The sequence below is a fragment of the Cucurbita moschata genome, unplaced genomic scaffold (assembly GCF_002738365.1).
Source record: "Cucurbita moschata cultivar Rifu unplaced genomic scaffold, Cmos_1.0 Cmo_Scf00044, whole genome shotgun sequence".
Taxonomy (NCBI): Eukaryota; Viridiplantae; Streptophyta; class Magnoliopsida; order Cucurbitales; family Cucurbitaceae; genus Cucurbita; species Cucurbita moschata.
Window position 1 is genome coordinate 98,301 of NW_019268560.1, and position 10,819 is coordinate 109,119.

At 35.0% G+C, this 10,819-nt stretch overlaps 1 pseudogene; it reads left to right on the forward strand.

Moving 5' to 3' along the window:
• The first annotated feature begins 8,078 nt into the window (after positions 1-8,078).
• LOC111434025 lies at positions 8,079-10,626 on the forward strand (annotated as a pseudogene).
• The last annotated feature ends 193 nt before the right edge of the window (positions 10,627-10,819 follow it).

Genomic DNA, 10,819 nt, shown 5'->3' on the forward strand with positions numbered 1-10,819 from the left:
TAGGCTGCCCCTCAATCCTCAGGTCCACATTGGACATTCTAGGGTCTAAACATTTTAACACTACCATATCTGTTATACACATAATTAAGTATTCATAATCAATTCTTTTAAACTTTCATACTATTCTTTCATACAATTTAGTCATGCATCACTTACCTGACCGAGGTGAGATACCGTTGAGCTGGACTAAAGGGATCCATACTGTCTATTCTAGACTGTCTACAGAACCTATAACCTAGGCTCTGATACCAACTTGTAACGCCCGCTCATCGTCAACGCGATTAACAGGAGTTACCATCATCAACGACAACATACTCTAACACCCAACCATAATCTCAAAATATTTAAAAAAAACATCCAGTAAAACATTAAAAACCAGTGCTATTTAAACTTAAAACAACCGAAGTAAATTCTTGACAGCGAAAACATAAATATACAAAACAGACACAGACATGGATTCCCAGTAGTCTTCAGTCCACTGGTCTCGTCCTCGGTTGGCCTGCATCATCTAAATCAGGAAAGAAAAGTTATAATAATTTTGATGAGTAATTAGATTACTCAGTAAGTAGCTAGCTTATCATTCAAGAGTTCATAACTAATCTTTCCAGATGTTTTTAGGTTTTATTCATCATTGACTCCTAGTTCTCTTACTAGGGTCATCTGTTCATTAATGAGGTATCTCAGCTACCTCCAGCTAGGTTACTGACTCTCTCTCGATATGCTTATCTAGAATTTTCGGACTCGTATGTAAGACTTGCTCTCGGTCAAATACGGCCCGTCTACTAATTGCTCTGGCGGCCTGTTTATCTCATATACCAACGGTCAGGAGTACTTCTGCTCCCTGACTTAGCACACAGCGCGTTGACCAGGAACTCCGCGGGAATTAGTAGACTATCATACTCAGTAAATAAGCCATAGCTCAACCACCAATAAGCATATCTAGAGTCATAACCTTTCCATTAACATGCATAACATACTCACAGTTACTGCATGCTTCCATACATGTATCATGATCAACACGTAGAACATTCTAACAATCATTTATATCACGCTTACATCACAGGCAAGCAGTCACAATATACAATAAACACTAAATATCATCAAAGATCATCATAACTTATTAAGCTCTTAATCAGGTAAACAACATACTCACATGTTGTAAAACAAGTTAAGAACGAGTTCAAAGGTCGATACGCTACTTACTTGGTTTCGAACTCCTTTTTCCCCCTTGAATGTACGTTTAATAGTATTTCAACACAATTCCTTCCTATTAGACCTATATTTTATCAATTTCAACATAAGTATAGACCAATTTTGGTAGGACAGGTCAAAAGGAGTCGAACGGGACAAACCGGGAGCAAAAATACCTTCGCACGCGCCCTCACGCGCCAACACAAGGTCAATGTTCGTTTTCTCACGCGCCTGATCCTCGCACAGTCGCACTTCCACTCGCGGCCTCCCACGTGCCTCGCGTGTCCTTCACGCGCTCGTCTTCAACCTCTCCTCCCTGCAATTTTTCCAATCTTTTTCCTTAATACCCGTTGTGTCCCGAAGCAAAAATTTCATCTCTACAGCTCAAATTTCTTGCTGATTTCTTCTACAACTTTATAGATCTCCTAACTACGGTTCTAACAAGCCTTATTTCATTATTTATTATGCAGTATGAATCAAGATATCGAGATTTAAAGGTTCGATGATATGGGTTTTTTTTCGTTACCTTCGAATTACCGTCCGATTCAGCTCGGGGCCGTATCCTTTTCTCAAAAGATTCCTCAGCAACAACCCCTCTTTCTTTACCCTCGATTGATGTCCAATTTTAAGCAACCAAAAACTCGAATTCTCCAAAAAATTTCTCCTCTGTTTTCTGGGTTTCTCTCCAACTCCATTCTTCGTTTTTCTTCCCTTTTTAAAGCCTAATCAAGCTCTAATACGCTTCCACATCCCCTAATCATCCACTCATTCATCCCACGCCTCCAGCTACGCGTCCGCCGCCCCTCATCCCCCCTTTACAGCAGCTGCTTGACGCAGCTGCTTCGTTTCGTTCTTCTTCTTTTTTTTTTTTTTTTTTGAATATTATTATTATTATTATTATTATTATTATTATTATTATTATTATTAAACACAACACACACGAAATACAAAATACATTTGTCTTTTTTTTTTTTTTTTTTTTTTAGGTTGTTACATAATTAGAAGACTTGTCATTCGTAGTTGAATTACCAATTAAGGAAATTTATTAATGTCTTATTTTCTTCCATTTATATTTAATAGCATTTATTAATAGTGTGATGAATTGCCTTATATTCTTCCATTTGTATTTAATAGCATTTATTAGCCGTTGGTGGCTGAACTTTATTTTGTTAGGGTTATCTTTTGGGCCTATTTAAAGACATGTAATATTCATGTTTGGAGGATTTTGTTGAATACAGAAAAAAACCTTTGTGTTTTCTTGATACCGTTTTGGTGTTATTCTTTTTCAAACCTTGCTTTAGGTTTGATGTTTAAACCGATTCATTGAATTAGTTTTGATCAAGCTAATTCTGGAGTAAATTGTCTTGGTATCTAAGAGTGACCATCATAGATTCCAAGTTCGATCTAAGAGTCATTCATCTTCTAACCAGCTCTTGGTTGGAATCAATCCGTTAAGTTAGCTTTCTCTGTGAGCGTTTTGCAAGGATTCTAGAAGGACCTCTAGCTTTGCAAATTCCAGCATTGTAGGCGCTTATCAAATTTAATTAACATAAGCTCCAATTCCTCGAGAGATGCTCCAAAGGTTGTTGGGAGTTGACTCCTATTAGAACGTTCATCTTATTTACGCTAATAACTCACATTTATATCATAAATTAACTTGAATTTAGAGATAGGGTGCTATACTGACCTTATTTGCCTTAAATAAGGTCAAGAATGGGTTCGTAAGGATTGAAAACCTAGAAAACGATATATTACATGTCTATACCGAGTTGAACAATGCGTTTTTTAGCCGAAAAGCCGCGTTAAGCAAAAGGAGTTGGCGTTTCATGCGCGACACGTCTGATGGTGTTAATATAACACATGCGGAAGCAATTTGGATCTTAGGCACTCTAAGTACATCAATTATAGTAAATTAGCTAGCATGTTCAAAAGCATTAAAACTCAATGAGTTTGAATACTAACCTTTTGTCGCTCAAGTTTCTTTTTCCTCACGAACCGATTTCGAACCACCACTAGTGTCTTCTCCACTATTCTCCAGCCTTAGAACAAAATTGTGAAATCCGGTGAGTGACTAAACTTGGGAGGGATTTAGTATATATGAGAGAAATTTTGTGAGAGGTTTTTTTTAAAAGTTTTTTTTTCTAAAGAAAAAGCCCTTCCATGTACCATGATCACTCTATTTATAGAGTCATGTTTGCATCTTCATGCAAATTTGAGATCACTAAATTTTGACACTCAAAATTTCACTCAAATGTTTGGGATTATGTAGCAAGCATGCAAGTTTGAGTACACCAAATTTGGACACTCAAAATTCAACTAAAATTTGTGGGGCTTAATTTGGCAAGAATGCAAGTTGGTTAAACCAGGATTTTTCAATTAAATGAAGTCAACATTTGGACTTTTTTCATTTTAATTCAACAATTAATTTGAATAATTAATTTCAAATTAAAGAAATATTACATTTTGAAGTCACCCTCGGGATGCAACGCGTCCCGGACTTTAAAACAAGCACGTGTGTTGAGTCGTCGTATTTAATAAAACGAAGTGGTATGTCAAGTGTGGTGTCTACATGAGTGACACATGGGTCGTCGGAATTTAAAGGGCCTAAGGGGTAGGTCTGCATGAGTGACACATGTGCTGTCGAATTTAATGGGCCGAAGGAGTATGTCTGCATGAATGACACATGGGCCATCGGATTTAATGGGCTGATGGGGTACACATGGGTCGTCGAATATCCAATTCGAGTTCGACCCATATCCATTGGATTCTTCTTCCTTACCCAACTTAACGTGACTCTTCGACGCCATTTAATCTCTCCTTTGTGCGACAGTTTCCGGCATCGTTTCCCTTCCTTTTTCTCTTCCTATCTCTCTGTCGACTTCTCCTTCTCTCTCCCACGAAGTTTCGTGGTTGTTCAACATCCGTGGAGGTGGATCGGGGATTCTCAAAATCTATATTCTAGATTCCTTTTCTTCAACAGTACCTATGATACTAACATGGCATGAGTGTAGGACATTCACTTCCACGAAGTGTTTCAAGAATTTTTACGTCGGATTTGGTGGTTTAAGTCCGTAAATTTGTCTTCGGACCTCGTCGACGTTCTCGATAAGTCTCTCTCGGTTTTTCTTTGTTTTCTCTCTATTGTAGGTACTATTGGCGTTGGCTGAAGGCTTACTGAAGGACGGGCATTTGGAGAGGGTTGTGGAGTGTGTTTCCGCGACCCTCGCGTTATTTTCGGTGACTAGATTTTTTTTTTCTTTTTGTGATTCGTTACAATAATGTCTTATTTCACAAATTTAAATTGATTTATATTAGAATTGTGAAATACTAGCAAAAGACAATGAAGGACCTAATACGAAACGATCCTCGGCGACACTTGAAGCAACTTCGAGAAATGGAAGCTTAGCAAACTCGAAATTAGAGAAACGCCGGCTAAGGCCAAACAAGTAAGTTGTCTACTATAGGATGGGCTAAACCATTGTGTGATGCATGATGACTCATGCCTTGTGGCTCCTACACGTGTCTTTTGTACTTTATGTTTATGATGCCTTGACGATTAATTATGATGTATGACATATGGTGTATGATGTATGATGACGTGTTTGAATTATGTGATGACGTTTTATGATATTTTACGATGATTGTAATATGCTGATGATGACGTTGCATTTTAATATGATGAAGTAGGATGATGTTATTTCCTTAATATGACGTTATTTTCCATTTTAAGTTGAGAAGCATGTTGTAAATGTTATACTGCATTACCAAATTTTGACACTCAAAATTTCACTCAAATTTCACTCAAGTTTGAATTAAGCAAATTTTGATACTCAAAATTCCACTTAAATTTGTGAGGTTTATGGATAAACATGCAAGTTTGGTTAAACCAAATTTTGACACCCAAAATTCCACTCAAATTTATGGGATTATTGGCTTAAACAATATATTGACATTCAATATTCTATAGACTCAAACATGTATTTTTCCATTAAGTGGAGTAAACATTTTGACTTTGTCTATTTTAATTCAACAATTAATTTCAAATCAAAATAATATTAAATGATTAATTAAATAATTTAAGTAATATTTAACATTAAATCAAATGTCAATCCCAATCAATTCCGACACATATTGATTATGAATCCCTATCATAATTAAAATATTTAAATCTTATTTAAATATTTCAAATTCTCTCATTTTGTTTAATTCCTAATTAAATCAAAATGCGGTTAGATATATCGTATATATTTAGCGCATGTTCCCTAATTTGAGTTCTCCTTAATTTGAATTCTCCCTAATTTGAGTTCGAACACTTTAAAGTCACTCATCGCACTGTTCTAAGGTTTATTCCGATATGAGCTAGCAAGGGGACCTAATGGACCTACAGATCTTGGGCTCCAACAATCTGAGACTAACCGGCTAAACTTATTAACATTTTAACCAACATTCGTTAACTACCAAGACACTCCACTATAGCCTAATAGTTGCACTCCCCTCACTATAGATATATTTCTGTCCATTTGATATAACCATGATTAGTAAGTCGATCCTTCACAGGTTGTTCGTAATTAGAGTTGAGTCAATTTACTATTTTTACCCCAAAAGTTACTTCTTGTTCCTTAAGTCCCACTGATCCTCTAATGAACAATTAGTTTGTGGTCCAACCACCAAACCGAATCCTTCTCGAGCCAATGAGAGGGTGAGGCCCCTTGTTCAAGACCTGGAGTCAGTATTTAAGAGAACGACTTCTCTACTATCCCTAAAAGCGGGTAGGAGTGATTTATATCTTGTCCCCAACTATTCACCCAGTCTTACCCTTGAAATGGGAGGCTTATTGCGTCGGCGAACTCGGGTCACTCTCACCCATGCATATCTAAGGATAATTCTGAATAAACACGAGTTCATAGTTAGCTCAGGATTAAGGTCGAGTTACCTAGGTCATCGAGTAAAAAAATTAGTCTCAACAGTAAGCGACAATATAAAGTGAGAGTGATTTTCTTCATCGTCCGATCTTATGCAATACTCATTGCATAGGACCCCCCACTCACATGTCTCCACATGTACAGTTTAGTGATCACATTGTTTATATCATATACAAAAGTGGGCCACATCCATAGTGTCCCCAGCCTTATCCCTGTACTATAGATCATTTTTATTATATACTTGTACTTGATCCACTCTTATGTCTCTACATATAGTTCAAGTAATTATACTATAGCCAGAATATTCTTAGTTTATTGGATTTAGATTAATGGTCGTAAAATTCACTTTTATTCAATAACGATCTTTACTGAATAAACATGAATAATAACTTTATTGAAAATAGAATATGTTTTTGTTTACAAACTACGAGTTTTAGGACATAAAACCCAACAGCTACGATGATGATAGTGATCATGTCGTGCATGACACTTAGGGGTCTGCTAACCTCCGAACGTCGCTATGGACAGTTAGCTTGACTATGATGGCTCTAGGGGGTGCGAACTGCCTAGAGATTCATGCTCGCACGTGTGGTCGTGTGTAGGAAAGTACTACACATCCAATTTAGTCCGGCCTGGAGGCCACCCCTAAGATGTTTTAATGATAGGTCTCTAGAGCATCATTGCATGTGTTTGCATTTTTATGGTCCCTAAGGATACTCAAACCGTATGCTACATCATTTTTCAGGTAAAGGCAAGGCACCCCTGTACGGTTGACGACGACATCACAATTAGAGACCATGGCACGTGCATAGCCTAGTAACATATTTAATTTCCTAAACTTATGTTATAATATAGGTTTATGCATTTCATGTCTTAAATTACTTATCATTATATTTTGAACACGTAAGACTATAGCAGTATTTTCAATGATGACGTTATACTTATGTTGAAATTATGATTTTAATGATGATGCTTTAAGAGTTATATTCCGCATACGAGCTTAAGCTAAAATGAGGGTAACGACTTTAGATAGTCGAAATCTAAAGCTCTTACACAATGTTTAAGATATCGGTATTATAAAAAACAACCAAGTCTCGATTTTATAAATGTAAATGAAAAATATCTATTATTTGTTCGTAAATTAAAAATATTTATTTAAAGTAAATAAATATTTAACTGAATATGTTAATATAACTCAAAACTATTAGATAACTTAAAAATATATATTAAAAAAAAACTCAAACTAATTTTGGAACTTCTTTGGTAAAACTTTTATTCTATTATTATTATTACTTTATTATTGTTATTTATTTATTTGTTGAATTGGTGAAATTGTTTGTTCAAATAAACTAATTTTCTATTAATGAAAAAAAAAAAACCAATCTTAATGATTAGGAATGGATGTTGACCAATAATTAAATATATATATATATAATATATATATATATATATATGGGGCTTTCTTTTTTCCTTTTTTAAAGGTATAGTAATGTGTTTTGTCGGGTGGGTTGTTATTATTATTATTATTATTTTGTTTGTTAGTCCAAAGATTTGGTCAATTCTTAATACTAAAATAAAGTCGTTATTACATGCATGACATACTTGATATATATGAAAATTCATTTAGAATCATTCACATATAAACGATGTTATAGACTTGCACGTTTGATTGCAAAATTTATTCCAAATAAAAGCAAACATCAATGAAATAGCAAAAACGAAACAACAATAATAATTTTAAAGTAATGAAAATGCTCCGATTTAACAAAAGACTACAATTAAATAGAAAATACAATTATCTTGACTTCATTACCCTGGCCTGCCCAATGACAACTGTGGGATGAAAGTCCCACGTTCAAAAATACATTAAACATTTTCAAAAATATCTTTCAACTTTTAAAATATTTTAAAAATACTCTTCAATTTGAGTAATACCTTTTAAACATGAATGGACTTTTAACTCTAATGGCTGAGCTAGGTATGTATGCTTAACAATCTTGACTAGAGTGCATGGGAGACTGCCTCGCTGTGCCCTGTACCAATGTTAATTGAATGAATGGACACCACCAACCAACAAGTTCGTGCTCCGAATCTATATGTCATCAGATATCTAATTTGGATTTTAAGTTTTACACGACTATAAATATATATATTTTTTCATTTTCTTTTCACTATGGTTTATGTTAGGGTCATTTAAAAACGAATAAAGGTAGACAAAAGAATAGTAGTTGTGGGTAACTCATTAGGGCTAAAATAGTAATTTTGGTCAAGCTTGGATGAGTTTCAACAAAACACCCACATCTCTTGGGGATAAACAGAGACTTAGAAATTATGGTAAATCCAGGTTTGTTTGCCGCCCAGCAGAGAAATACAAACTTCCAATTCCACCATTAATTTTAATTATCTCAAATAAATTAATCCATAATATTATATATATATATATACACACGTACGTATATATATATATATATTATATATATATATATATCTCAAGGCTACCATTAGTTAGTGGCAGTAAAGCTTGTTTCCTTCTAGAAAAAGTACTTTGTTGGGTATGACCAATGCCTAGTTTCTTTGAGATTCAACTGTTCGTAGGCGAGTGAGAGAGATATTGCAACACAACCATTGATGAACAACTTAGCGAAACAATAAACAACATTTAGTTATCGATTACTTTTGGATTAAGAGAGGGAGATGGAACCATAACATCGGTTAGTTCCATCCAACTTGATTTCTATTCTTCAATTGGCATTATTAAACACATAAAGGTTCCAAATCTAAAACGAAATATCATTGTCTTTCACTAGTTTTCAAGCAATATACATAAAAAAAGAAAAGAAAGCAAGGGCATCATGAGTACGATCCAATCGAGTTTCTTGATTGCTACAATTTTGATGCTATTATTGTTAGATTTTACCGTCGATGCTCAATCTAGTGCCGATGTAGTTTTTCCTTTGAAAAGATATGGTAACATAGTGCCTAGTACTGACATCACGAAGGTAAATATACAGTGTGAACAGCAATATTATCACTAGTTGAGTGGATCAATTGTTGCTAATTTTTGTTACTTGTGACATGTAGGCTTTAGCAAATGCATAGAAGGATGCATGCACGTCCAATCATTCTAGTGCGATTGTTATTTCAGGAGGGATATTTAAAGTAAAGGAAGGGATATTTAAAGGACCTTGTAATAGCCCAATTGACTTTCAACTTGGAGGAACATTGCAGGCACCAAAAAGTTTTCAGGGAAATAATTGGATTACTTTTGAACGTATTGATAGATTGACATTATCAGGTGAAGGAGTTTTTGATGGCCAAGGAAAGGCAGCTTGGAAAAAGAATGATTGCCATAAACGCATAAATTGTGCCCAACTCCCCATTGTAAGCAATATGCCTTCAGCTTTCCTTCTCAATCTCGTGCATCTTGTTGTTTTTAGGCATCTTCTCTAATTTCCAAAATTTTTAATTTGGTAAACGTTCTTCATTTTCTAGAGGATTATCTTTAACCATTCTAACAAAAAAAAAAAAAACAAAAAAGTGAAATTCTTTATGAGTTTTCGATTTTATTGGGTTCTGTTAAATTTTTTTGGCTTCCTTACTGATGCTCACAAAATATTATTTGATTATACAAAATGTTTAGAGTTTGAGGTTCAACTTCATCACCAATTCAATCGTGAAGAGAATAACGTCACTTGATAGCAAGAACTTCCATATCAACGTCCTCGACTGCAACAACCTCACATTCCATAATATCAATATAACTGCACCAGAAAATAGTCCCAACACTGATGGAATACACATCAGTCGATCAAATAGGATCGCAATCACAATGTCCAAAATTGCAACAGGAGATGATTGCATTTCTCTTGGAGATGGAAGCAAACAAATTAACATCACCAATGTGACATGTGGGCCAGGACATGGCATAAGCATCGGAAGTCTTGGAAGATACACTAACGAAGAACCCATTGAAGGTGTCATTGTAAAGAACTTACGATAATTAACACCATTAATGGTGTCAAGATCAAAACATGGCCAACTTCTGCTGCTAGCAGCACCGCCACCAATATGCAGTTTTTGGACATTATGATGGTCAATGTTAGCAACCCTATTCTAATAGACCAAGAGTATTGTCCATGGAATCAGTGCAATCGGAAGGTATTGATCGCATTCTCAAAGCTTTGATTGATTTTGTCACTATAACTTTCACAAATAAACTACTTACATAAATTTGTTGTCTCATTTTGATTTTCAGATTCCTTCGAAAATTAAGATTAGTAAAGTGAGCTTCAAGAACATTAGAGGAAGTTGTGCAACTCCAGTGGCAATCAAACTTATTTGCAGCCGTCATTTACCATGTGACGAAGTAAAATTCGGTGACATTGACCTCACTTACAATGGAATAAAAAGTCCTATTACATCTCAATGCACGAATGTGAGACCCATCATTTCAGGAAAACAGAACCCTAAAATCTGTTCATCTCCTTATGTTGTCCCATGAATTGTTGATTGCCATAGTACTTCAAACTAACAGATAACCTTAATTAAAAGAAGACAGCTCTATCCATTTTAATTTCTCAGTCTTCTGAGTTTCTTTTGTTGTACTTTTCGAAATATATATGATGTTCAAATGTTTGAAGGAAGTCTTGTGTCCTATGTAACGTTTTTAGTACCTCGACGTTATAAAATAAAATGGTTTTGCTCTT